The sequence below is a fragment of the Symphodus melops genome (genome assembly GCF_947650265.1).
Source record: "Symphodus melops genome assembly, chromosome: 2".
NCBI classification, from domain to species: Eukaryota; Metazoa; Chordata; class Actinopteri; order Labriformes; family Labridae; genus Symphodus; species Symphodus melops.
The window spans coordinates 18,445,931-18,473,854 of NC_136692.1; the positions used below are offsets into that span (position 1 = coordinate 18,445,931).

At 39.7% G+C, this 27,924-nt stretch overlaps 1 long non-coding RNA gene across 1 annotated transcript; it reads left to right on the top strand.

The window, feature by feature from the left end:
* The first annotated feature begins 11,441 nt into the window (after nt 1–11,441).
* On the top strand, nt 11,442–27,789 carry LOC306820313. The gene is made up of 3 exons (XR_013778661.1): nt 11,442–11,706; nt 27,150–27,428; nt 27,647–27,789. It is a non-coding gene; the product is annotated as an uncharacterized lncRNA (long non-coding RNA).
* Nucleotides 27,790–27,924: the final 135 nt, after the last annotated feature.

Below are 27,924 nucleotides of genomic sequence, written 5' to 3' on the forward strand. Positions count from 1 at the left end.
CTCTTCTCCCATTTCTGTGCATGTGTGTCGATCAGGTGTGTCTGGTTCTTTTCTTGGTGGGAACAGTAAGTCGACAGGTAAGCGTGGTGGTCTGCCATATAAGAGAAAGAAAGGGGAAAAGCCAGTGGCATCATGCCTTGTGCAGTTGTAGGCGTGCACAACATGGGGAAGGTGATCCTTCCACTGACTCTTTTTTTCCTCTTCAAGGGTGCGCATCATCTGCAGGAGTGTACGATTCAGTCTCTCTACAGTGTTACCTTGGGGGTGGTACGGTGTGGTTCTGGAGTGACCGGCTGTTTTTCCAGATTTGTTTCTTGTTGGGTACGCTTGTGCAAAGCGCGTGAAGTGATCAACAACAACAAGAATGTACTCATAACCTTGACTTTGCTCCAGGTGGAGGTAATCAATACATACAAGCTCGAACGGACTGCTTGTAGAAATGTGTCCCATTGGTGCTCTCTGTGGAAGGTTTGGATGTTTCTGTTTAATGCAGACGCATCTTTTGTTTACATAGTCCTCTATCTCATGCTGCATATTTGGCCAATAAAACCTCTCTCGAGCGAGATGAGTTACCTTCTCTGCACCCACATGTCCCATGTCATTATGTAGAGCCTTTAATGCCATGGATTTCAACTTTTCAGGGAGGACAAGCTGCTTGTTTTGCTCCGTTTTTCGATACAGAATTCCATCTTCCACATGAAGCTTATTCCACTCGTACAGTCTTTTTGTGTCTTAGTCATGTTTCTTTTGTCCTTTTCGTTTGGAGTCCACTTTTGCATTTTTAAAGACACAATTTCCTTGATTGCTGGGTCTGCTTGCTGTGCTGCACAGATGTTTTGAGGTGTAATACTGGAAACAGTCTCTTGTGACACAACATCTGTATCCTCACCAGCAATATGCAATGCTGCAACCCAAGGCACATCACTTTCTTGAACTGCTTTGCTGCCTTGCCATACAGCAGAAACTATCTCAGGTGTCAATGTCTCTGTGTGTTCTTTCATACCATCTTGTAGTTTCACTGGGTACCTTGAGAGTGTGTCCGCATTCGAGTTCATCTTCCCTGGTCTGTACTTCATGTCAAAGTGAAAGTCAGCCACTTCACCGACCCATCTGTGTCCAACAGCATTCAATCTGGCAGTACTGAGGACATAAGTCAAAGGGTTGTTATCTGTGTAGACTGTAAATGTTGATGCATGATACAAATAGTCACGAAACTTGTCACATATGGCCCATTTGAGAGCCAAAAACTCAAGTTTACTGGAGTGGAGGTGGTAATTTCTCTCAGCAGGTGTTAAAGTCTGTGAGCCGTAACCGATGACTCTTAACTTGTTGTTCTGACGCTGGTATAAGACTGCCCCTAAACCATCATTGGATGCATCAGTGTGCAAAATGAAAGGAAGGTCAAAGTTTGGATAAGCGAGGATTGGTGGATTAATCAACATATCCAAAAGCTTTGCTACGACATCCTTGTGTTCTGTTGTCCATGTGATGGGTGTTTTTGATGGAAGCTGTCCTTTGTCTTTCTCTCTGGCTTTACTTTTAGTCTTACTTTTCTCTTTTTGAGTTTTGCTCTCATCTGTGTCAGCGGGTTTCTGCAGAAGTTAAAACAGTGGCTTGGCAAGTCGAGAAAAATCTTGGATAAAGGAGCGGTAGTATCCCAGGAACCCCAGCAGAGACTTGACATCTCCAACTGTGCGAGGCTCTTTCTCTTTAAGTGCCATAACTGCAGCCAAATCCTGTGGGTCAATGCTGACTCCTTCTCCAGACACTAGACAGCCGAGGTAACGAACCTCTCTTTTAAGCAACTCACACTTGGTCGGTCTCAGTTTGATGCCATGTTCTCTGATACGGCTTAGTACTTGTTTGAGGTGGTTAATGTGATCTTCAAAACTGGTTGAGTAACACAGTACATCGTCAAGATATGGAGCACAGCATTCGTCTCGAATGCCTTCCAGCACACCCTCAATACACCTCTGGAAAGCTGCAGGTGCATTTGTCAATCCGAATGGGATTCGTATCCACTCGTACAAACCCCACGGTGTGCTAAAAGCTGTGAGGTGTCTTGATTCTTCACTCACAAAACCTTGGTGGTATGCACTGCCTTGATCGAGTGTGGAGAACCATGTGTTGCCCCCCAGACTGTTAAGCAAGTCTTGAATTCGTGGCAAAGGATGGCGATCTGGAACAGTCTTTTGGTTCAGCCCTCTGAAGTCGACACACAGCCTCAGATTCTGATCCTTTTTGCGGACGCAGACCACTGGGGAGGAGTAAGAAGACACAGATTTGCGGATCCACCCTCTATCTAAGAGGTTTTGCACATAGTCTTTAACTTCCTTGTAAAGTGGCTTTGGTATAGAGTTATAGCATTTTTGAACAGGGTTGTTGTCTGCCACCTTAATCTCTAGTTGTAATTTGGGGATACAACCTATGTCTCCTTCCCCTCTGGCAAAGACGTCAGACTCCTCAAAAAGCATCTGGCGCACAAGATAGATAGATAGATAGATAGATACTTTATTGATCCCGAGGGAAATTCAAGTCCTGCTGCTGTTGATTGAGATGTTCTAGATTGACAGGAGGATGCCACTTTTCTTGTGTGTGTGACTCGGCTGAGCTGTCTGTCTCCTCGCTGATGTTGTTTGAGTTAACCTGTGCAGTACACACGTGTGTGTCAAATTTAGACTGCTCTGACTTTTGTGAAGGTTGAACGAAACGTACTGGTTTGCTGTCTATGATTTCTTCTATACAGCCTAAAACTGTTCTCGGTGGTAGGAAGATGTCATGTTTGGTTGGGTTTGAAACTGGTATTTTAACAGTTTTTGAGCCACCAAGGGGCACATCAACTAAGGCAGGGAAAAGTTCTAGCCCCTCAGGCACGACACTCTCTAATGTTGGCATCTGAACATTAGCTTGTGATGTGGATTGATGGCTGGATACTGTGACAGGGGACGCCGGTCGTTGTTCGGTCACTGGTGGTCCCTCCCCCGTGACCTCATCAGGTTTCCCGACGTCTTAGGCTTCGACAGGCAACCAAAAGCTCTGTGTCCTTCCTTACCACTCTTGAAGCAGTGGCAGCAGTTGGCGTTTCCTTGAGCTATGCACGACTTGCATCTCCTCCTTGTGGCTGGCTTGGATGGCTCCAAAGTTGTCGCCAAGTTGATCTGGGACATTGTTGGTGTACTGATTGCTGGGTTGAGAGCCCTTTCTAGAGTCTTTGCTAAAGCAGAGACATGTGCTGTCAGTTCATGGATAGCTGTGCGGTTTGCCTTGACTTCAGCTTGTGTTTGGAGAACGCTGGCCTGAGCTTCCGCTGGAGGCTGCACTGCATGTTTTGCGTGTTTGTGTGGCATTGACAGAGACGTTCTTAGTTTTGTATATCTGACCTAAGCGTGTCTGTCTCTCAACCTCTTCACTAACTGACCTTGTCATAATCTCTAAGATAAAATCATCAGTGATGCTTGTGTTAGTAATGAGAGGTTTAAGGTCTCGTCTAACATATGCATACTTCTCACTTATTCCCTGATACAGTGAGTGAAGAAACACTCCATGGACAAGCTTACTGTCGTACTTAAACTCTGCACTACCTTGTTGTGAAGCCAATAGTACTCGCTGTTTCAAGCCCATTAACCTATACATAAACTGCTGTGGGCTTTCTCTGTCCTGCTGTTTTGCATTGCTAAGCTCTTGAAATAACTCTGCACTACTCTTATCTCTTAAGTGTGCTCTAAGGAAACGCTTAAGCTCAGCTACAGTTAAGCTGTCTTTGGTCATCAACATATCTTTAAAGTTACCAGGCCTTATGATCTTTAGGACTGCGCAAATTATCTCTGCCTCTGGGAAATTCTCGGCTAGTCCTTCATCAATCTGCCTACACAGTAAACTATAGCTTACATCTGAGTCTGAGTCTGAAATCTGGCCACTGTGTATTCTGAACTCTCTACGAGTCAGTAAAGAAGTGATATCTGAAGCCTTTATCACATCAGTTACTTTACCGGCTACACATGGCGAGTTGTCTGCAGTCACACTAGCCACTGAAGGTTCCTCCAGTTGTCTCGTCTCTGCCATTAACTCAAGATGCTCTGCAGGCAGCTGCAATTCAGTGATGAGATCATTGAAGACCAACAGGCAGCTCTTGCCTTCGTCCTCATGACTTGCCAACTCGCCACTTTTCAGAAAGTCTACAATGAAGTCATAGAGTTCTACATCTGTTGCATCATCCCCTGGAAAATCTTCCTTCATCTCACCCTTGATCGAAGTCGCCAACTTGTAGAGCACATCAGTGTTAGCAGAGCTGATCAGCTGATGAAGCTGTCTCTGGATTCCTCTTCGTAGTTCTTGTAGTACAGACATCGTGTTACCTCAGAAGTCAGATTGGCAGCACGTTGATTTGGAGTCTTGATGTCAGGTTCATATCTTTAGGATTAGCTGCCGTCAGGAAAAAGGAGCTAAATCCCGGACGAGCCCCCAAAATTGTTGCTCCCCCGACCTGGCCTAGGGGGTGCCAGGGAAGAGAGTTTCAATAAATCCTGTATATGAATACAAAAAGGCAACGAAGTTTAGCTGCGTTCAGCTCGGCTGCAGGATTTATTCTCATTAGACATTTTAAACAAAACACTTAACTAGCATTACATTATCACATAAGACCATACACATATGTCTTAACAGATATTCACACATAAATCACATCCATTAAGTTTATATAAACCTCCATTCATTAAACATAACATGAAACGTACAGCTCTCTGTGATTTCTATATCGTTACTTGAAGAAAACAACCCCCTTTAAATGTCTTTGTAAGCTCACGTGCTCTTCAATGTTACCATGCTCTAGCGTCAGGTGCGCTAGCCTAGCACGCTAGTGTAAAACTTTACTCCCTCACATGCCACCGTTACACACTCATTCATGCTTGTGGTTTTGCGGACAATAAACCCACCTGTATATGAATACAAAAAGGCAACGAAGTTTAGCTGCGTTCAGCTCGGCTGCAGGATTTATTCTGCCTCTTTTGGGTATAATGCCCCTTGCAAGCGCTATGCGCCCTCTAGTGACCTGAGCTAGTATCACAATAACATATGAATCCAGTGCACTTAAATATGGCTTAAAATACCTGTTTTAGACAAAAAATATATTGGGGTCTCTTTTTAATTCATTTAACTTATTAACTATGAAATGTATTTTCCTTATAAAATGAACTTTTTTACTGGTCTGAATACGTTGCCATCACAGATCTTGTGATCCATTCGTTTAACCTTTTTTTTTTAAAATCACCTTCAATTTAAACTCAACACCATACTTACTTCAATGAATTATATACACGTTTTTAACCCTTTACACTAAGACAGGCCAGGGAGAAACACAACATTAATATAGACAAACATCCTTTATTTAGAGAAACATATGTTCAGGATTTTTTCACTATTAAGGAATACAAGCTTTTACAATAGTTAATCACCCTGCTCCATGGTTCAATCATCACAACAGTATCTGAAGCACTGCTGTCAGTGAAGACACCACATAACTCTATTTCCATACTGCAGTATGTTTTCTGTACCTATATGGTTGAAAGTTCCATGTGTCTAAAACCACATACATCTTCCTCTCACGCTTTACTTCAGATCAAATACAGATAAAGGAAATGCTGTCCAGACAACTGAGGAGCCATCTGGTCAACCACAGCATGACACACAAACACACTGGAGACACGCATTGCTCACTTTCAATTCTAAAACCGACCACAGAGAAGATGTTTCTTTGTTTCTCACACGACATGCAGGCATGTCTATATGTTGTTCCACTTGTAGGCTGTTAATATGGAAAGGAGATTTCACAGACTATAGTTAGACCTATTGTGATAGGTGCTGTTGACCCAACTGCAGCACCCAGGAGAACATACAGCAGTAGTAATAGTGTTTAATGTTAACTTGCTGGTACATAATTAATCCTGTCAAGACAAGCACAGTATATTTCTATGTGGCTTGAAGCCATATAAGTACAATCTTAGGGAGGAGAAAGGAGGAAAATGAGAAGCTTTACCAGCACGATTGCAAATGAGAAGCCGCTGTGTGCACAGGTGAATTTGCTTATGGTGGCGGTGGCTGGCAGGCTGAGTGGATCAGAGTTAGTGTGAGTGGAAAAGTACTAAGTGAGGGCAGGTGAGCAGAGGAGCATAACAGTGACACTTATACAAAAATACAAAAAACCTTCTAGTTTGTTTATTATAGTTTGATTCTCTTTGTTATTGAAAAGGTAACTATCTGACTTAAATCATGTGTTGAGGGTATTGTTATTATGAAAAGAACAAACAGATGACAAGCCTGGACAAAGTACGTTGTTAACTAAACTTGCGCTTATGAAAAAGTGAAAAAAAGTGCATTGGACTGAAAGAGGCCATGTCCATCCTTATCAGTTTCATTGAAATACTGATCATTAAATAAAACACCTATTTATCAAACATTCTACCTTTTAAAGATAAACTTTATATCAGTTTGCTGTGATGCTGAAACAAATAAAAGAAAAACATTTTTGAGCCTTGTTTTGAAAGAACAAACCTGTCCTGTTTAGAAAATTGTATGTATAGAGTCCTCCACTCTACATAATGGGTTGTATTAGTGATGTGTTTACTTGTCGTGCAGCTGGGATTTTTTAGAAAGAGGATGTAATCAGACCTAGACAAGATATAACTCTTACACCACTTCTTTCCATTTGTGTTACTCCAATTTCTTTAGATGAATTGACTCTTTATATTACATGGCATCACTAACACAATGACTCTGCTATGACTCACTGTTACTGTGGCTGAGTCGCTGGGTCTCAATGTTGTTCAGGCACATTTCAAATGGTTTTGAACAAAGAGGAAAGGCTACTTTTGTCATAGAGTAGCCATAACAATGGTTTATTGAAGAATGATAAGGGGGATTTCCATCTGAACAAGAGGTTTGAGCACTTTGTAGTGTTAGTGATCTCATTCTGAGTGTGTCTCGTTGGGAAACCCCGGTACCATTTGTTACAGTTAGTTCCCAACCCCCACTGCTGGTGGAAAGATCATTATACCATCCAAACAAATGATGCTTTATAACACTGCAACTGACAGGCTGTAAAAGAGAACCAGATGTGCAGCATGTACAGTTGACAGTTTGCAAACTAGACACCACAAAGTACTTAATGAGACAGTTTGTGAAGTACAAAGTTGTGACAGATGTGGAGGTTGACCTGTATTACAAACATTCAACAGGTTGCCTTTTAGACAATATGTTTTTGCATACAGTACAATCTTATTAAAGTTACATGATATTTTAATTACTGATGTGGTGTCCTTAAACACAAGTTATGAACTCACCTGTCGGCAGTGTTTTTGTAAAAACATGACACGGTATAGATCAGGTACAACTGATGTCCCGGGAATGCCTGGAGGTAATATCCTTTATACAGCACAACATTTGTACTTGTGAGATTGAGATCTCGGTGAAGCCCGTAGAGAAAAGCTTTCGAATTGCTTCAAAAAAATCACTTGAAGTCCTAATGAGATGTGACTGTTGACATGTTAAATTTCTTAGTCATTATACCCTCACATCGGTTACTTAACGCCTTGCATACATGCTTATTTTTCTGACGAGCAGCTGTCGACCTGTATGCATCACAAGAATCCTCCCATTGTCCCATTGTCCCATTGTCCCATGTTCCCATGTTCTTCTTTCCAGGGAAAGACAACCTTGGGGAGAAATGCTGGATACAGCTACAAGACTTCCCCCTCCCACTCATCTTCTGCACTTGAACTGCATAATCTTAACAAACAGATCTCCATAATTCTCATCATTTTGTCAGAATAAGGGAAGAGGATGAGTGTAAGGTTGTTTTTAACACTCCTAGCAGACATATGAGTACCCTTTGGACTTACTAATGCCCCTGCAGTTTTCAGGGTTTGCTTAATGATATCCTGCGTTATCTCTTGAATTTGTGTGCGTTTGTGCGCACACTAAACTAAACTTTAAATTTAAACAAATTTAAACCAAACTAGAAGTTGGACAACTAGCCGCGGCCTGGCACTGGAAGAAACTAGTCGATATAGGCCAGAAACTAATCTTTCCACCTGAGATTACAGCCACCACCCTTATGCCAGACTTGGTACTCTGGTCCCCATCACTGAGGTCTGTCTACATCACAGAGCTCACAGTCCCATGGGAAAATTTAACAGAAGAGGCCTATGAGTGCAAGACACTGCGCTACACAGAACTGGCAGCAGACACTCAACAAGGATGGAAAGCAAAAGTCTATCCCGTTGAAGTAGGATGCAGAGGTTTTGTAGCTTCTTCCACCATCAGGCTGCTGAAAGACCTTGGCATCCAAGCTCTGCTCTGCGACAACTAGATCAGTCTCTGTGGTGTCCAAAAGAAGCAGCGGATGGATCTGGATCAAGTGAAAGGACACTTGCTTGGCTCAAAGAGCAACAACATAACCCGCTCACCCCCGCTCACCTCAATGTCGCTGAAGGAGGATTCCCACCTGATGACCCTGATGCAGTTATCACCCCTCCCCCTCACTTAGATCCTGGATCCTCTTCCTCCCCTCACCCAGTTCCCAACCCTCCAGGAGGAGGGTGAACAAGGTACGCGGTCAGCTCTAACCTTGACTCAGGGAAGAGGACATCCCCTGCCTTGCATAGTCCCATGAGCGGCATTACTTAAAACTGGACAATTCTCATGATTGGGCATGGGACACAAGCTCCTGTAGCCATTCATTTTCCTTCAGAGCATTGATGTCCAAGAGCATGGTTTTGTCTTACTGATAGGCAAGACATGCTCATGCTGCAGATCTGTTTTTAAGAAGTCCTCACTGATTTATGCATGATGAAGATCTTGTTGCAAAGATTGCTCTGTAGAGAAAATAATAGTTGAGATGAGATGAGATGAGATTCAACTTTATTGTCATTACACATATACAAGTATACGGTAACAAAATGAGGTTTGGCATCTCACCAGAAGTGCAAATAAGCAGAAAGTGCAAGAGTTCGTTCTATGTACAGTGGTTACAAAATTTACAGATGTGGTTAAAGAAATAGTGAATTATTAGGTATATATGGCTGGATGGATTATTGGGATGCTATAAATATAAATAAATGCTATAAATATAAGAGTATACAGAGGATTAAATATACAGATTAAGGTGCAGAGAAAATGATTATACTAGTGTACAGATAATATACAGAATATGTACATATTATACAGATCGATAATTTACTGTGGTGATATGAACATACTATAATACAATAATGTGTGTGTGACCAGGAGGAGTGGTGGGGGGATGATGGATGTGAGGTGATATGCAGGGGAAGGGGGGGGGGGGGGTCAGGAGGGGGCAGAGTTCAAGAGAGAGACAGAGTTCAGAGCTCGGGGGGCAGAGTTCAGTAGGGAGACAGCTCTGGGGAAAAAGCTGTTCCTCAGTCTGCTGGTTCTGGTCCGGAGGCTTCTGAAGCGCCTACCGGAGGGCAGGAGGGTAAACAGTCTGTGGGCAGGGTGGGAGGAGTCTTTAAGGATGCCGTGAGCTCGCCGCAGACAGCGTTTCCTCTGGACATCCTCGATGGCAGGAAGTGGACACCTTGTGATGCGCTGGGCTGTTTTAACCACCCGCTGTAGCGCCTTACGGTCCGTGACAGAGCAGTTTCCGTACCAGACTGTGACACTGCTGGTTAGGATGCTCTCAATCACACAGCGGTAGAAGTTCCTCAGTACAGCTGAAGACAGGTGGTGTCTCTTCAGTGTCCTCAGGAAAAAGAGGCGTTGATGAGCCTTCTTCACCAGACTGGAGGTGTTAGTGGACCAGGATAGGTCCTCTGTGATGTGGGTCCCCAGGAACTTGAAGCTGGAGACACGTTCAACAGCCATCCCGTTGATGTGAATGGGGTTGTGCGTGCTTCCCCTTTCTCTCCTGAAGTCCACGATGAGCTCCTTCGTATTGCTGGTGTTGGTCTGGGAGAGACGCTGGGCCTCGCGATGCGCTCGCGCCGCCATCTTGGTCGTACCAAGATTTATGATCATACTATTAGAAAATTACCATTGTTTCACAAATGCTGATCTTCTCTCTCCAGGTACAATTTTAAAACATTTAAAAACATCCTCTGCTGTCCCTGGGCCATCTGTAAACAGTTCTGCTCCCTGCACCGGCTTTTTTGATATTGTTTTTTTAATTTTATTTGCATCTATAAGACTATTACCATTTTGCTCATGTTTGTTTAGGCATATTTTTTTCATTTTAAAATACAGAAATTCTGTTACATATAAAGCTGAATGCCTGTATGTATGAATGTTGTTTTTGGCGGTCAAACTGGCTGTGATATAAGGGGCGACCGCCTAAATCTTGCCTTGGGCACTAAAACAGTTTGGGCCGGCTCCGACTCTAACCCATCCATCGTTTGTGTCATGGTGAGTATGATTGCATTTTGGGATAGCACTAAGATAGGTTACGAGAAACGTTTCTAGTTTAACAGTCCCTGCAAATGTGTTGATTACGTTTAGTAAAATGCATGAATTTGTTAAATCTGTTAAAGTTGATAATCTGCATAGCTCTAGTTAATTTTGTTACATAGAAAGTTGCATTTGAGTTATTCAGTCAAAATGTAATAAAGACATCAAATAAATGTGACATATCTGAATCTGTGAGGTCATTGTGGTGACAAACATTCCCAGGTGCAATTTCTTATCTGTGGACTGAAAAACAAGAGAGTCTGTGTTTCTCCATAAGACCTTCTTTAAGGCTATGTCAATAAATATTGGTGACTGGGAACTGTAATATTCCAGTGAGAAAACCCCTGATTAAACAAGAGCTTGAATTATGCACACTACAGAGAAAAACGATTCACACAAAAAAAGTAATGTCCTTTTTTTCCTTTGACATAAAAAACAAAAAACAAGGACACAAATGAGTTGTATTCTTTGGTACATGCCCTCACAGCAGGATTCTGAGTTATTTGAAGGGCTACATGAACAATTTAACCACGTTTGTTACGAAGCAGGAAGCTATACATGTTAAGAAGATGCTTAGCTTTATTTAGGTCTCAGCCCAGTTGTGACATGAGCAGGTTTCACACACTCCTGAGTGCTGAACAGGTCTGACATCTGAAAACGACAATGCAGTTACACCTGAGGATTATCATCTTTTTGATAGGTAACTTTTTTTTTGCACATCACTCATATAATTTCATCTGATCATGTCTAATGAAAATTATGTTGTATGTTTGGTAGATTTTAGAGGCTTTCTGGAGTAAATTCAGATATGTGACTGTATCTAACTTGCACTGGACTGGTGTCCTTGTCTTTAAAGATGCAGTAATATATTTATCTATATCCTTAAAACTTTTATTTTATTACATTATTAATAAGTATCTTACTAACTAACTGACTAACTCCTTTTTTTTACAGTGATCGTGTCATCTGCTGCTGAGGAGGTGAAGAATCAGTCGGGCATTAAGGGAGGATCCATCACTTTTCCTGATCCTGTGGAGGATGGATTTCTTTCATTAGAAGGAAAGATCATTGCACAAGTGCAGGACAAAAAAATAGTCATATGGGAGGAAACTTACAAGGACAGACTTTTATGGAACAACAAAACTGGTCTTTTTACAATCAGAGGACTAAAGCGGAATGACTCTGGTTATTATAGTATTGACTCTAAAAAAGGAAATGTTTTTTTTAAAAAGCATAAACTCACTGTATATGGTAAGTAACACATATTTACTCACTCCAATATTGGCATCCAAGCCTTATGTTTGACCTCAGCAGTCTATGTATTTCTATTATTTGACCGGATATATAGCATTACTTACCTAAATCACGAGAGATCAAAATGGTATTCAAGGAGAAGTATTCACATTTAAATGTAGTTGTTATTTTTCAATCCAGTCAGTGTTTATTCACCATGAATTAAGCAGTAAAGTACTTCAGTTTGTGTCACTATATTTTGTTAATAGAAAAGCTTAAAGTAAAGTGTACATAGCGTAATCTCTTTAATATAACCTGATTTTGGTTGTCATAAAAAAACTTGTATTAATGTAACTCCTCTGGGTGGGGAAAAACCTAAAAGAAAACATTAATTTAAAATGTTTTGGATCAAATATTCTGGATGTCAATGTTTAAGGATCAGAAGGTTAGAGAGGTTAAAATGTTTTAAGTTACTCTCTCTTTAAATTCATTAATAGTTTTAAGGAGATTGGTAGCAGCAATTCTAAAAGAGCAGTAAGACCTCCAGTTCACTCAAACACACATGACACTAATGTACAAGGAAAAGAAAAACATTTAAGAAGTTTGGTTTCAGGTCTTTTTCCTGTTCACATCACATACGGTATCTTAAATGTGTGCCATTAACAAAAACAAAAAAAAAAAACCTTTTTATTCTCAATTCAAAAGAAAAATATTCTAGATTAAACAAAAAACACCTATAAAACACCATTGAAAATAAAATAATCAAATTAGATAAATTCCCTTTAAAAGGTTTCAGTGTTTGTCTATTTATCTTTGTTCACCTCTTTAAGGTCCAAACTAAAAACATGCTGAGATCTCAGAAAGATTAAAGTTTAAATAAAATAAATCCTTTCAGTGAGGCTCAATGATTTGCTTCCTCCCGCCCTCTAGAACAATCTATCCACGTCCTCTATCCACAGTTCAGATTGGACAACAGCATCTCAAGCAGCCATGACATGGTGTAAACACCTGATGACACCTACTCCACTAAAAATATGTTGAACTCTCAAAAACACATCATGAACTTATCTTATGTTTCTGTAGGTCTAACAGATTCCCTTTTATATTAGAGTGACCAGACATCTAAAGCAAAAATCTGGGACATTTTTATCGCGGTGGTGAAAATTCAAATTTCATAATTATGAATATAATAACTCTGTCAATTCCGTGTTTTTGTACCAAATGTACATATTTGGTGTAATAAAGTACGAGTACCCAAAAAGGGTTCAGTAGTCCTGCTAGTTATTAGTAGTTTGATAGTAATAATTAATTAAATAATTAAATTAAATTAGTAATCAAAGCAACTCAGTTAAGGCAGTATAGTCTGCACCATTCAACATTAGAGCAAACCAAAGATAAAAGAAAAACTACACACATTCTTAGTTTATTTAACTCTTTGACTATTTATTAATAAAGGATTGAGCTCTATGGTTTCTGATCCTAATTGCTTTGATCCATAAACTCAACTGGTTCAGCAGGTCCACCTCAGTCCTCTCCCTCTGCAGCCTCAGTGGCCTGGATGGGAAACAAACAGCAAAGAAGAACATGAACAAAAATGAAAGATTAGATGCAGCCAGTGAAGTAATGCCACCAGATTTGATAACATACTTCAATAATTTAGGCCTAGTCATTGTGCTTCTCTAAACCTTTCAGACCACATACCACTGTGTGAAACCACATTTCAGTGCCACTTTTTAACCCATGCAACAGCAACACGACCAAAATACTACTGTACTAACATTAGCTTTCATTTATTTGCCCTCACAAATGTCTTTCAAGGGGACAGACTGAATATAATATTCACAGTTCAAGGACTGAAATTGTGCTTGTGCAAATCTCCCTATTCTCTTCTCTCTCCCTTAATCTCTGTCATTCTCTCTCGCTCATTCCTTATTTCCCTGTCATACTCCTTTTCCTTATCTGACTTGCATATTTGTCAGAAGAATGTATCTTCCTCTGGATAGCTCTGTCTTTGGCCAGAATCTCCAAGAACTTTTCACAGGGGAGGTTGATGTTAGTTTTTACTATATGCATTGCTTTGATGGAAGGCACTGTGAACCTATTTCTACTGTCTGTCAACATATATATCGTTTATCTGGGATAACACCATCTCTACTGGTGCATTACTTCCAGGTAAGCACATGACAACAGACACTAATCTAGCCAGGTTAGTATGTGGGATGTCCTTTTCTTTGAAGTGAGTGAAGATTGTGCTCCATCTTTGACTGAGTGGTGTCTCAGATGCCTTCAATTCATTGAGCGATTCCCCTTTTAAGAACTCAAGCAGGGCAGAAACCTTATCAAACAAATCATCTTCGTTGATGATCACATTGGGGCATTTCTCCAGCAGCGTGGCTGTTGCTCTCTTAATTTCTTCACAGAGGTTTCTTTTTTAGAATAAGAGAGTGTAGGTTGTTTAAGTTGTCTGCATGCTTTCCCCAGGCTTGCAAGTAGCTCACGGCCGTTGAAAAAACAATAATTAATGGCATAGACAGCCAGCGCACTTTACAGTGTCCTAAGATGTTGTGATATTCTTGGACAACAAACTCACAAAAGCTCTTAAGTCTTTCCACTCTTACAGTGAAAATATGAAAATATCTTGAGATATACTTTCTCACTTATCGTGAGAAGGTACTCTACATCAATGGGAACAAGGATCCAAAGCCGTTCTGGTTGAATTATGGATGTGGGCAGGACAACCCAGGCAAATCACCTCCCTCTGCAGAGCACTTTTCATTTTTGAATCATAGTATGGATTGCCAATATGCCCTCCTGTACCTCTATTTCAAATTCCCTTTGGGAATGTGCAGTCTTTTTGTAGACTGTGGTGATGGGTAGTGTAGCAGCATTGGCAGTAATAGCATTTTTATGTTTTTGTGCACGCTGACGCTCCACCACAGAGAATCTACCCCCACTCACAATTAAAAAAGAGGACTGGCACGGGGTCGTATAAATGGAAATTCTTCTTGAATTTTGTCATTGAAAAGGCTTTTTTTTTTTTAGACAGAGCCAATGTCTTCCCTCACCTTGTCTCATGTTATGGAAAATTTTACTCCATGTGTACTATATGCATTGTACAAAGGTGTCATATAATCTGTCATATAAAATGTATCTGAAATGTCTTAGAATACTACATGCACAGCCTATTGGGTGTTTTGTTTTCCATAATTTCACACCCTTTATTCTGTTTCTCACTGTTTGTACATGTGGGAAGAGTCACCCAGGCTCTTTCTCACTGGACTCCATCTCCTTCTCAGCCTTGGGAGATGGTAAATAGTCATGTAGTCTCTTTTCTCACACAAGGAGATAGATTGTGCCCTGCCAGGTGGGCAGTGTCTCTATGTGGTGATGGTGCCCTGTGTAATATGATGGAAATGTATAAGTGTTCATGTTCAGATCAATACCACACGCATTAGGCTGCAATTGCCTTGAGTGCTGTATGTCCACTTCAAGCTCTTGTTTTGTGTCTGATAGCTATTCTACAAGTCAGAGAGTGGGAGGGAGGGAGAGAGAGAGAGAAAGCAATCAAGCTTTCAACCCACAACATGTTTCTGATGGTGTCTATTCACAGTGCAGTAAAACAGCGCTCTCTTGTGTCTTGAGGAATGTAATGCTGCTGTTTGTACCAAAAAAACCTGCAAATAAAGAAAGTCAGATAAATACTTGAGACAATTTCAAGAAAGCTGAAATACTGCGATGCTGAGGTTGCTGAAAATACAATTTGAAAAGGTTTAGATCCTGCAAAGGATCTTTAAAAAAAAAGTACATATAAAGGATGTTGTAGTCTTTATAAGGCATTAACCTGTCTTATTATTGTAATTAATAATTTTATTAACATTGATAAATTGTCTATAAACTATTAATACGTTTGTATTAATTGCTTATTAATATTTTACAATGAATACATGTGTTTTATAATACTTTAAACACTTGTGAAGTCTGAACATTTGCAGTTCAGATTTGTTATTTTTATTCTTTGAATGTGTAATGATGTATTTTTGTATTTGTATGTTTCGCTGTTTGCTGTTTGTGTGAAACTGTTCATTGTGCTGCTGCCTGTCTTGGCCAGGACACTCTTAAAAACGAGAGAGTGAATCTCAATGAGTTTCTTTCCGAGGTGTATTGGCTCTTTCTTGGCCATCATTTTGCACATTTGGTTGCATCACTTAACTATTTTTAAATAGTTTTAGTAGTCTGTTTTTGAAATCATTATTTGACTTCTGTTTGGTTGAAGTTTGCAAGGAAATCTATACATTTTGACATACTTGCTTTTACTGAGGCAAAAACCCCAATATTTATGTATGTAGTTTGTCCAAAACATAAAAAGGGGATAATGTAAATGTTACTGTATCTACTTGAAACAATAGGCCGTCCTTGCACTTTTTAATAGCTTTTATTTTTCTTTTGTAGTTTTGGGCCAATGTGTTGTAGCCATGTAAAAAAGTAGCTTGCATTTCAAGTTTCTGATTTTCACTTAAAATGTACATGTAGGGATATTATTAGTATTTTAACATGCTTTTTTGAGTTAGACTTAATCTGTTTATAAGAATGTTGAACACACAATACTAATGCCTCCACCCCCTTAAACCCCACACAGGACTGCCTCACTGGAATGTTAGTTTAGTTTGTTGCTGCATTATGACGAGCCTACTGCGACACAATTGTGCATGTAACTTGTGATGGTTATATATAATGTTCACATGATAGAAGCACTTGGACATCTCTTTGTCATTCAGTGTTTAAATAACATTTCTCCTCATCTACATCTTTCAGTAATTTTCTCCTCTGTGTGAGAAACTTTTCATCTAAAAAGAACTCCTCACTACTCCTGTTAGTTTTTTCACCATACTCTTAACAGTTAGGACGCATCATGAATAACTTTTACATAACCATTATTTAGTCTTAATTTTCAAGGGAAATTTTAAGAGGCGTTATGATTTTAGACATTTGCACAGACTTAAATACATGCATCACTTACTGCGTTAACTTACATAAAAAGAGGAAGATGATCGTCATCTGCAACTCCATTACAGTAACATGAAGACATACATCTTGTGATGTGTCAAACTGGTTTTAAATCTTTCCGTAAGCTGATCACTGAAGACTGAACAACATTCAAGTCAGAGAGAGCAAGGGCGGGACAGGGAGGGGGGGGGGGGGAGAGAGAGAGAGAGAGACAGAGAGAGAGAGAGCATATTTCATTTGCAATATAAAAAAAGGCCAAATAGGTTGTTTTCTACTTGTTTTGTCAATCCCTGTTGATGAGTTTATCTATACTTATATTGTCTGTTACATACAAATAAGTACTTTAGTCTTAAACTGGGAGTGCTTGAAGTGTATCAAAAACTCCTCACAGTAGAATTAAGGAAATATGATGCTAAGACAGGCCAGGGAGAAACACAACATTAATATAAACAAACGTCCTTTATTTAGAGAAACATATGTTCAGGATTTTTTCACTATGAAAATAAGGAATACTTTTACAACACTTAATCACCCTGCTCCATGGTTCAATCATCACAACAGTATCTGAAGCACTGCTGTCAGTGAAGACACGACATAACTCTATTTCCATACTGCAGTATGTTTTCTGTACCTATATGGTTGAAAGTTCCATGTGTCTGAAACCACATACATCTTCCTCTCACGCTTTACTTCAGATCAAATACAGATAAAGGAAATGCTGTCCAGACAACTGAGGAGCCATCTGGTCAACCACAGCATGACATACAAACACACCGGAGACAAACACGCATTGCTCACTTTCAAAACCGACCACAGAGAAGATGTTTCTTTGTTTCTCACACAACATGCAGGCATCTAGGCTGTTAATATGGAAAGGAGATTTCACAGACTATAGTTAGACCTATTGTGATAGGTGCTGTTGACCCAACTGCAGCACCCAGGAGAACATACAGCAGTAGTAATAGTGTTTAATGTTAACTTGCTGGTACATAATTAATCCTGTCAAGACAAGCACAGTATATTTCTATGTGGCTTGAAGCCATATAAGTACAATCTTAGGGAGGAGAAAGGAGGAAAATGAGAAGCTTTACCAGCACGATTGCAAATGAGAAGCCTCTGTGTGCACAGGTGAATTTGCTTATGGTGGCGGTGGCTGGCAGGCTGAGTGGATCAGAGTTAGTGTGAGTGGAAAAGTACTAAGTGAGGGCAGGTGAGCAGAGGAGCATAACAGTGACACTTATACAAAAATACAAAAAACCTTCTAGTTTGTTTATTATAGTTTGATTCTCTTTGTTATTGAAAAGGTAACTATCTGACTTAAACCATATGTTGAGGGTATTGGTTTTATGAAAAGAACAAACAGATGACAAGCCTGGACAAAGTACGTTGTTAACTAAACTTGCGCTTATGAAAAAGTGAAAAAAAAGTGCATTGGACTGAAAGAGGCCATGTCCATCCTTATCAGTTTCATTGAAATACTGATCATTAAATAAAACACCTATTTATCAAACATTCTACCTTTTAAAGATAAACTTTACATCAGTTTGCTGTGATGCTGAAACAAATAAAAGAAAAACATTTTTGAGCCTCGTTTTGAAAGAACAAACCTGTCCTGTTTAGAAAATTGTATGTATAGAGTCCTCCACTCTACATAATGGGTTGTATTAGTGATGTGTTTACTTGTCGTGCAGCTGGGATTTTTTAGAAAGAGGATGTAATCAGACCTAGACAAGATATAACTCTTATACCACTTCTTTCCATTTGTGTTACTCCAATTTCTTTTTTCTCAAATGATTCAAATGGTTTTGAACAAAGAGGAAAGGCTACTTTTGTCATAGAGTAGCCATAACAATGGTTTATTGAAGAATGATGAGGGGGATTTCCATCTGAACTACAAGACTTCCCCCTCCCACTCATATCTTCTGCACTTGAACTGCATAATCTCAACAAACAGATCTCCACAATTCTCATCATTTCATCAGAATAAGGGAAGAGGATGAGTGTAAGGTTGTTTTTAACACTCCGAGCGGACATACGAGTACCCTTTGGACTTACTAATGCCCCTGCAGTTTTCAGGGTTTGCTTAATTACAGTTTTAATTACCAACCAGCTTCGTAAACTAGAAGCCTGCGTCAAGGACATCAGGACCTGGATGACCAGAAACTTCTTACTGCTCAACTCAGACAAGACTGAAGTTATAGTGATTGGACCTAAGAACCTTAGAGAGACTTTCTCTGCCGATATGACGGCCCTTAGTAGTATTAGCGTAGCCTCTAGTACCACTGTTAGGAACCTAGGAGTTCTATTTGATCAGGATATGTCCTTTGATTCATACATTAAACAAATTTCAAGGACAGCCAATTTTCACCTTCGTAATATCTCTAAGATCAGGCAGATCGTGTCACAAAATGATGCTGAAAAATTAGTTCATGCATTTGTTGCCTCCAGGTTGGATTACTGTAATTCTATTTTAGCAGGGTGCTATGGTAAATCTCTAAAGACCCTCCAACTCGTCCAAAACGCTGCAGCTCGTGTTCTTACTAGAACGAGGAAAAGGGACCACATTACTCCTGTATTGGCTTCTCTCCATTGGCTCCCTATAAAATCTAGAAAAGAATTTAAAATCCTTCTGCTCACCTACAAAGCTCTAAACGGTCAGGCACCATCGTATCTTAAAGAGTTAATTGTACCGTACTATCCGACAAGAACATTACGTTCCCAGAATGCAGGCCTGCTCGTGGTGCCTGTAGTCTCTAAAAGTACTATGGGAGGTAGAGCCTTTAGTTATCAGGCACCGCTCCTTTGGAATCGTCTACCAGTCGGGGTCCGGGAGGCAGACACACTAGGTACTTTTAAGAATAGACTTAAAACTTTTCTTTTTGATAAATCTTATAGTTAGGGCTGGCTTAGGACCAGCTCATAGTTATGCTACTATAGGCCTGGACTACCGGGGGAACTGGCACCAGGATCTCTTATCTCTCTCTCCCTCTCTCTCTCCCAGCTTTCTTATCTTATAGTAATAAGATATGTCTATAGTGACAAGCAGTAGCTTGTCATCTTTGTATTCTTACCTCTCCTTTTGAGCTCTCTTAGGTTCCTTGAGCTCTCTTAGGTTCCTTGGGACTGTTGGTGAGGATGGCCTGCCCAAACCCCCCCCCCCCCCCCCCCCCCCCCCCAACCTATCCCATCCTATTCTTCTTTCTGCATCTTGTCCCATCTCCCCCATCCCATTTTCAAGCCCAGCACAGTTTAGCAGATGGTTGTTCCGTCATGAGCCCGGGTCTGCTGAAGATTTCTGCCTGTTAAAAGGAAGTTTTTTCTTGCCACGCTATGACGGATTAAGCTGGGCTCTTGTAATATAGCCATAAGTAAGGTCCTTTACCTGCTTTTGTAAAGTGTCTTGAGATAACGCCTGTTATGAATTGACGCTATATAAATAAAGATTGATTGATTGATAATGATATCCTGCGTTATCTCTTGAATTTGTGTGCGTTTGTGCGCTCACAAATTTAAACTAAACTTTAAATTTAAACAAATTTAAACCAAACCAGAAGTTGGACAACTAGCCGCGGCCTGGTACTGGAAGAAACTAGTCGATATTGGCCAGCAACTAATCTTTCCACTTGAGATTACAGCCACCACCCTTGTGCCAGACTTGGTACTCTGGTCCCCATCACTGAGGTCTGTCTACATCACAGAGCTCACAGTCCCATGGGAAAATTTAACAGAAGAGGCCTATGAGTGCAAAACACTGCGCTACACAGAACTGGCAGCAGACGCTCAACAAGGATGGAAAGCAAAAGTCTATCCCGTTGAAGTAGGATGCAGAGGTTTTGTACCTTCTTCCACCATCAGGCTGCTGAAAGACCTTGGCATCCAAGCTCTGCTCTGCGACAATTAGATCAGTCTCTGTGGTGTCCAAAAGAAGCAGCGGATGGATCTGGATCAAGTGAAAGGACACTTGCTTGGCTCATAGAGCAACAACATAACCCGCTCACCCCCGCTCACCTCAATGTCGCTGAAGGAGGATTCCCACCTGATGACCCTGATGCAGTTATCACCCCTCCCCCTCACTTAGATCCTGGATCCTCTTCCTCCCCATACCCAGTTCCCAATCCTCCAGGAGGAGGGTGAACAAGGTACGCGGTCAGCTCTAACCTTGACTCAGGGAAGAGGATGTCCCCTGCCTTGCAAAGTCCCATGAGCGGCATTACTTAAAACTGGACAATTCTCATGATTGGGCATGGGACACAAGCTCCTGTAGCCATTCATTTTCCTTTAGAGCATTAATGTCCAAGAGCATGGTTTTGTCTTACTGATAGGCCTGTGCTCATGCTGCAGATCTGTTTTAAGAAGTCCTCACTGATTTATGCATGATGAAGATCTTGTTGCAAAGATTGCTCTGTAGAGAAAATAATACTTTATGATCATACTATTAGAAAATGACCCTTGTTTCACAAATGCTGATCTTCTCTCCAGGTACAATTTTAAAACATTTAAAAACATCCTCTGCTGTCCCTGGGCCATCTCTAAACATTTCTGCTCCCCGCACCGGCTTTTTTGATATATTTTTTATTTTTATTTTATTTGCATCTATAAGACTATTACCATTTTGCTCATGTTTGTTTAGGCATGTTTTTTTCATTTTAAAATACAGAAATTCTGTTACATATAAAGCTGAATGCCTGTATGTATGACTGTTGTTTTTGGCGGTCAAACTGGCTGTGATATAAGGGGCGACCGCCTAAATCTTGCCTTGGGCACTAAAACAGTTTGGGCCGGCTCCGACTCTAACCCATCCATCGTTTGTGTCATGGTGAGTATGATTGCATTTTGGGATAGCACTAAGATAGGTTACGAGAAACGTTTCTAGTTTAACAGTCCCTGCAAATGTGTTGATTACGTTTAGTAAAATGCATGAATTTGTTAAATCTGTTAAAGTTGATAATCTGCATAGCTCTAGTTAATTTTGTTACATAGAAAGTTGCATTTGAGTTATTCAGTCAAAATGTAATAAAGACATCAAATAAATGTGACATATCTGAATCTGTGAGGTCATTGTGGTGACAAACATTCCCAGGTGCAATTTCTTATCTGTGGACTGAAAAACAAGAGAGTCTGTGTTTCTCCATAAGACCTTCTTTAAGGCTATGTCAATAAATGTTGGTGACTGGGAACTGTAATATTCCAGTGAGAAAACCCCTGATTAAACAAGAGCTTGAATTATGCACACTACAGAGAAAAACGATTCACACAAAAAAAGTAATGTCCTTTTTTCTCCTTTGACATAAAAAACAAAAAACAAGGACACAAATGAGTTGTATTCTTTGGTATATGCCCTCGCAGCAGGATTCTGAGTTATTTGAAGAGCTACATGAACAATTTAACCACGTTTGTTATGAAGCAGGAAGCTATACATGTTAAGAAGATGCTTAGCTTTATTTAGGTCTCAGCCCAGTTGTGACATGAGCAGGTTTCACACACTCCTGAGTGCTGAACAGGTCTGACATCTGAAAACGACAATGCAGTTACACCTGAGGATTATCATCTTTTTGATAGGTAACTTTTTTTTTGCACATCACTCATATAATTTCATCTTATCATTTCTCATGAAAATTATGTTGTATGTTTGGTAGATTTTAGAGGCTTTCTGGAGTAAATTCAGATATGTGACTGTATCTAACTTGCACTGGACTGGTGTCCTTGTCTTTAAAGATGCAGTAATATATTTATCTATATCCTTAAAACTTTTATTTTATTACATTATTAATAAGTATCTTACTAACTAACTTACTAACTCCTTTTTTTGTAGTGATCATCACCTGTAGCCTGAGGTACTGATTTGCCAAGTGAATCTATGTCTATGTTTGTGATGGATATTGTTGAACTCTGATGATATAATCATAGTCAGTGGATCCCCTTCATACATCACTAACTGTTGCATCTCTTTTATATATTTTACAGTGATCGTCTCATCTGCTGCTGAGGAGGTGAAGAACCAGTCAGGCATTAAGGGAGGATCCATCACTTTTCCTGATCCTGTGGAGGATGGATTTCTTTCATTAGATGGAGGGATCATTGCTCAAGTGAAGGACAAAAAAATAGATGTATGGGGGGAAACTTACAAGGACAGACTTTTATGGAACAACACAACTGGTCTTTTTACAATCAGAGGACTAAAGCGGAATGACTCTGGTTATTATAGTATTGACTCTAAAAAAGGAAACGTTTTTTTTAAAAAGCATAAACTCACTGTATATGGTAAGTAACACGTATTTACTCACTCCAATATTGGCATCCAAGCCCTATTTTTGACCTCAGCAGTCCATATCTATTATTTGACCGGATATATAGCATTGCTTACCTAAATCACAAGAGATCAAAACAGAGATAAACATTCACATTTAAATGTAGTTGTTATTTTTCAATCCAGTCAGTGTTTATTCATCATGAATTAAGCAGTAAAGTTCTTCAGTTTGTGTCAGTGTATTTTGTTAATCGAAAAGCTTAAAGTAAGTGAGTTTAAATAGTGTAATATCTTTAATATAATCTGATTTTTGTCATCATAAAAAACCTTTATTAAAGAAACTCCTCTAGGTGGGGTAAAAACCTAAAAGAAAATATTAATATCAAAAATGTTGGATCAAATATGTTTAAGGATCAGAAGGTTAGAGAGGTTCAAAGGTTTTAAGTTACTCTCTCTTTAAATTCATTAATAGTTTTAAGGAGATTGGTAGCAGCAATTCTAAAAGAGCAGTAAGACCTCCAGTTCACTCAAACACACATGACACTAATGTACAAGGAAAAGAAAAACATTTAAGAAGTTTGGTTTCAGTTCTTTTTCCTGTTCACATCACATACGGTATCTTAAATGTGTGCCATTAACAAAAACAAAAAAAATAACCTTTTCATACTCAATTCAAAAGAAAAATTTATTCTAGATTAAACAAACAAAAAGAGGGTTGATCAACCTATAACACACCTTTGAAAATAAAATAACCAAACTGAATAAATTTCCCTTAAAGGTTTCAATGTCTGTCTATTTATCTTTGTTCACCTGTTTAAGGTCCAAACTAAAAACATGCTGAGATCTCAGAAAGATTAAAGTTTAAATAAAATAAATCCTTTCAGTGAGGCTCAATGATTTGCTTCCTCCCGCCCTCTAGAACAATCTATCCACGTCCTCTATCCACAGTTCAGATTGGACAACAGCATCTCAAGCAGCCATGACATGGTGTAAACACCTGATGACACCTACTCCACTAAAAATATGTTGAACTCTCAAAAACACATCATGAACTTATCTTATGTTTCTGTAGGTCTAACAGATTCCCTTTTATATTAGAGTGACCAGACATCTAAAGCAAAAATCTGGGACATTTTTATCGCGGTGGTGAAAATTCAAATTTCATAATTATGAATATAATAACTCTGTCAATTCCGTGTTTTTGTACCAAATGTACATATTTGGTGTAATAAAGTACGAGTACCCAAAAAGGGTTCAGTAGTCCTGCTAGTTATTAGTAGTTTGATAGTAATAATTAATTAAATAATTAAATTAAATTAGTAATCAAAGCAACTCAGTTAAGGCAGTATAGTCTGCACCATTCAACATTAGAGCAAACCAAAGATAAAAGAAAAACTACACACATTCTTAGTTTATTTAACTATTTGACTATTTATTAATAAAGGATTGAGCTCTATGGTTTCTGATCCTAATTGCTTTGATCCATAAACTCAACTGGTTCAGCAGGTCCACCTCAGTCCTCTCCCTCTGCAGCCTCAGTGGCCTGGATGGGAAACAAACAGCAAAGAAGAACATGAACAAAAATGAAAGATTAGATGCAGCCAGTGAAGTAATGCCACCAGATTTGATAACATACTTCAATAATTTAGGCCTAGTCATTGTGCTTCTCTAAACCTTACAGACCACATACTACTGTGTGAAACCACATTTCAGTGCCACTTTTTAACCCATGCAACAGCAACACGACCAAAATACTACTGTACAAACATTAGCTTTCATTTATTTGCCCTCACAAATGTCTTTCAAGGGGACAGACTGAATATAATATTCACAGTTCAAGGACTGAAATTGTGCTTGTTCAAATTTCCCTATTCTCTTCTCTCTCCCTTAATCTCTGTCATTCACTCTCGCTCATTCCTTATTTCCCTGTCATACTCCTTTTCCTTACCTGACTTGCATATTTGTCAGAAGAATGTATCTTCCTCTGGATAGCTCTGTCTTTGGCCAGAATCTCCAAGAACTTTTCACAGGGGAGGTTGATGTTAGTTTTTACTATATGCATTGCTTTGATGGAAGGCACTGTGAACCTATTTCTACTGTCTGTCAACATATATATCATTTATCTGGGATAACACCCTCTCTACTGGTGCATTACTTCAAGGTAAGCACATGACAACAGACACTAATCTAGCCAGGTTAGTATGTGGGATGTCCTTTTCTTTGAAGTGAGTGAAGATTGTGCTCCATCTTTGACTGAGTGGTGTCTCAGATGCCTTCAATTCATTGAGCGATTCCCCTTTTAAGAACTCAAGCAGGGCAGAAACCTCATCAAACAAATCATCTTCGTTGATGATCACATTGGGGCATTTCTCCAGCAGCGTGGCTGTTGCTCTCTTAATTTCTTCACAGAGGTTTCTTTTTTAGAATAAGAGAGTGTAGGTTGTTTAAGTTGTCTGCATGCTTTCCCCAGGCTTGCAAGTAGCTCACGGCCGTTGAAAAAACAATAATTAATGGCATAGACAGCCAGCGCACTTTACAGTGTCCTAAGATGTTGTGATATTCTTGGACAACAAACTCACAAAAGCTCTTAAGTCTTTCCACTCTTACAGTGAAAATATGAAAATATATTGAGATATACTTTCTCACTTATCGTGAGAAGGTACTCTACATCAATGGGAACAAGGATCCAAAGCCGTTCTGGTTGAATTATGGATGTGGGCAGGACAACCCAGGCAAATCACCTCCCTCTGCAGAGCACTTTTCATTTTTGAATCATAGTATGGATTGCCAATATGCCCTCCTGTACCTCTATTTCATATTCCCTTTGGGAATGTGCAGTCTTTTTGTAGACTGTGGTGATGGGTAGTGTCGCAGCATTGGCAGTAATAGCATTTTTATGTTTTTGTGCACGCTGACGCTCCACCACAGAGAATCTACCCCCACTCACAATTAAAAAAGAGGACTGGCACGGGGTCGTATAAATGGAAATTCTTCTTGAATTTTGTCATTGAAAAGGCATTTGTGTTTTTTAGACAGAGCCAATGTCTTCCCTCACCTGTCTTGTTATGGAAAATTTTACTCCATGTGTACTATATGTGTTGTACAAAGGTCTCATATAATCTGTCATATAAAATGTATCTGAAATGTCTTAGAATACCACATGCACAGCCTATTGGGTGTTTTGTTTTCCATAATTTCACACCCTTTATTCTGTTTCTCACTGTTTGTACATGTGGGAAGAGTCACCCAGGCTCTTTCTCATTGGACTCCATCTCCTTCTCGGCCTTGGGAGATGGTAAATAGTCATGTAGGGTCTGTTTCTCACACTAGGGGATAGATTGTGCCCTGCCAGGTGGGCAGTGGCTCTATGTGGTGACGGTGCCCTGTGCAATATGATGGAAATGTATAAGTGTTCATGTTGGCCTTTCTTCTGGGCCTCTTTCTCTCTTCACCTTGTGAGAGAGGGGTCTTTGAACGCTGATTCTGCCTTGGAATTAATGTTCATTGAGACCAGATCGATCTTGGGGTTCTTTTTTTGAATAGATCTTCTCACTCTTTATTTTCTCTCTTTGGTAATGGGAAAAATTCCACAACACTCACTACAATCCTCTTAAATATCTTCTCCTCTTTTCTTTTCTCTCTCTTTCTTCTCTCCTTACTCAGTTCCACCCTGACTCCAACTTATTAACTTTTTTCACTGCCGTCAGGATGAGCATATATTGCTGTATTGCGACATCTGAAAGTTACCCAGACAATTCAATTAATGTTCAGATTTCCGTCTCATCAGAAAATACAGCTCTAATTTGATGACAATAAGAAGACGTTTTGGTGGTGTTACGCATTGTGTGTGGACTGATGAAAAAGCATGTAAACATCAATAGCAGACGTGACTTAAACGCAACGTTTTACACATAATTAAACAAATAAAGCAGGTAACAAGTGGTGGTGTTGTGATGCACCGGGTCAAGCAGGACGCAAGAAAACAGAGCCTTTTAAATATGTGATGTAGTGTTTTCATGGCTTCTTTTGAATGAATCCGTCTTTCTGCTTGAATTTATACTGAGCTTGATTCGGCCATGATATAAATATGTGAAACAATTAAAGCATATTGTATATTATAAAAATAATAATAACTGTTTTTGTGAAATAACTCTAATTTTACAACATCATCACCCGCCTGAAAATGTTTACATGTTATTTTCTTCTCCAGAGTCTGTAGCAGCTCCTTCAGTGAAAGCTCTGACTGTGAGCGCAGACAGCTGCTCCTTGCTGTGTTGGGTGAATAAGACTGAAGAGACGACTCTCCTGTGGTACAAAGACGAGGACGTAATAAACCGGAGCAGCTCGGCTCTCTTGCAGCCTCACACTATAAACAGACATGATTTCAGATCATCTTATAGATGTGTGGCAGAAAACCCTGCTGAAAAGAAGAGTCTCCATGTCGATGTTATGAACATCTGCGGGGAGATTGACGACACAAGCAGCCAGAGTGACTCCAACTCCCCAAGAAGTTGTAAGACTTAATTTAACTCCCACATAATAACTGTCTCCTGTTGTACTTTTTATTAATGATTAATGATGATGTTGATGTTCCAGCTATCTGCAGCAGTCCAGGTGACACAATACATGTAGCAACAGTGAATGTTCATCTTCTCAGTAAGACGTGATGTTTGTGTTACTGATGTTGCTGATAAATGTTTCTGACAGGTGGCAGCAACACACAGTCCTGGTTGTTTCTGACTCCTGTGTTGGTGTTTTGGGTTGCTTTTGCCGTTTGCATCTATTTGATGAACATGAGGAGAAGGCGAAAGAGAGAGACTGTGACGGCTGATCTACAATCCTATCAGTAAACACACACACCACTCTCAGACTTGCTTTATTCCTGATTAATCACAACAAGACACAAATAAATATTTATCAGTCACTTCTTTCTGTGTGTGTTTTGAATCCTCACAGATGCAAACAGTAGAGACATGTGAGGAAAC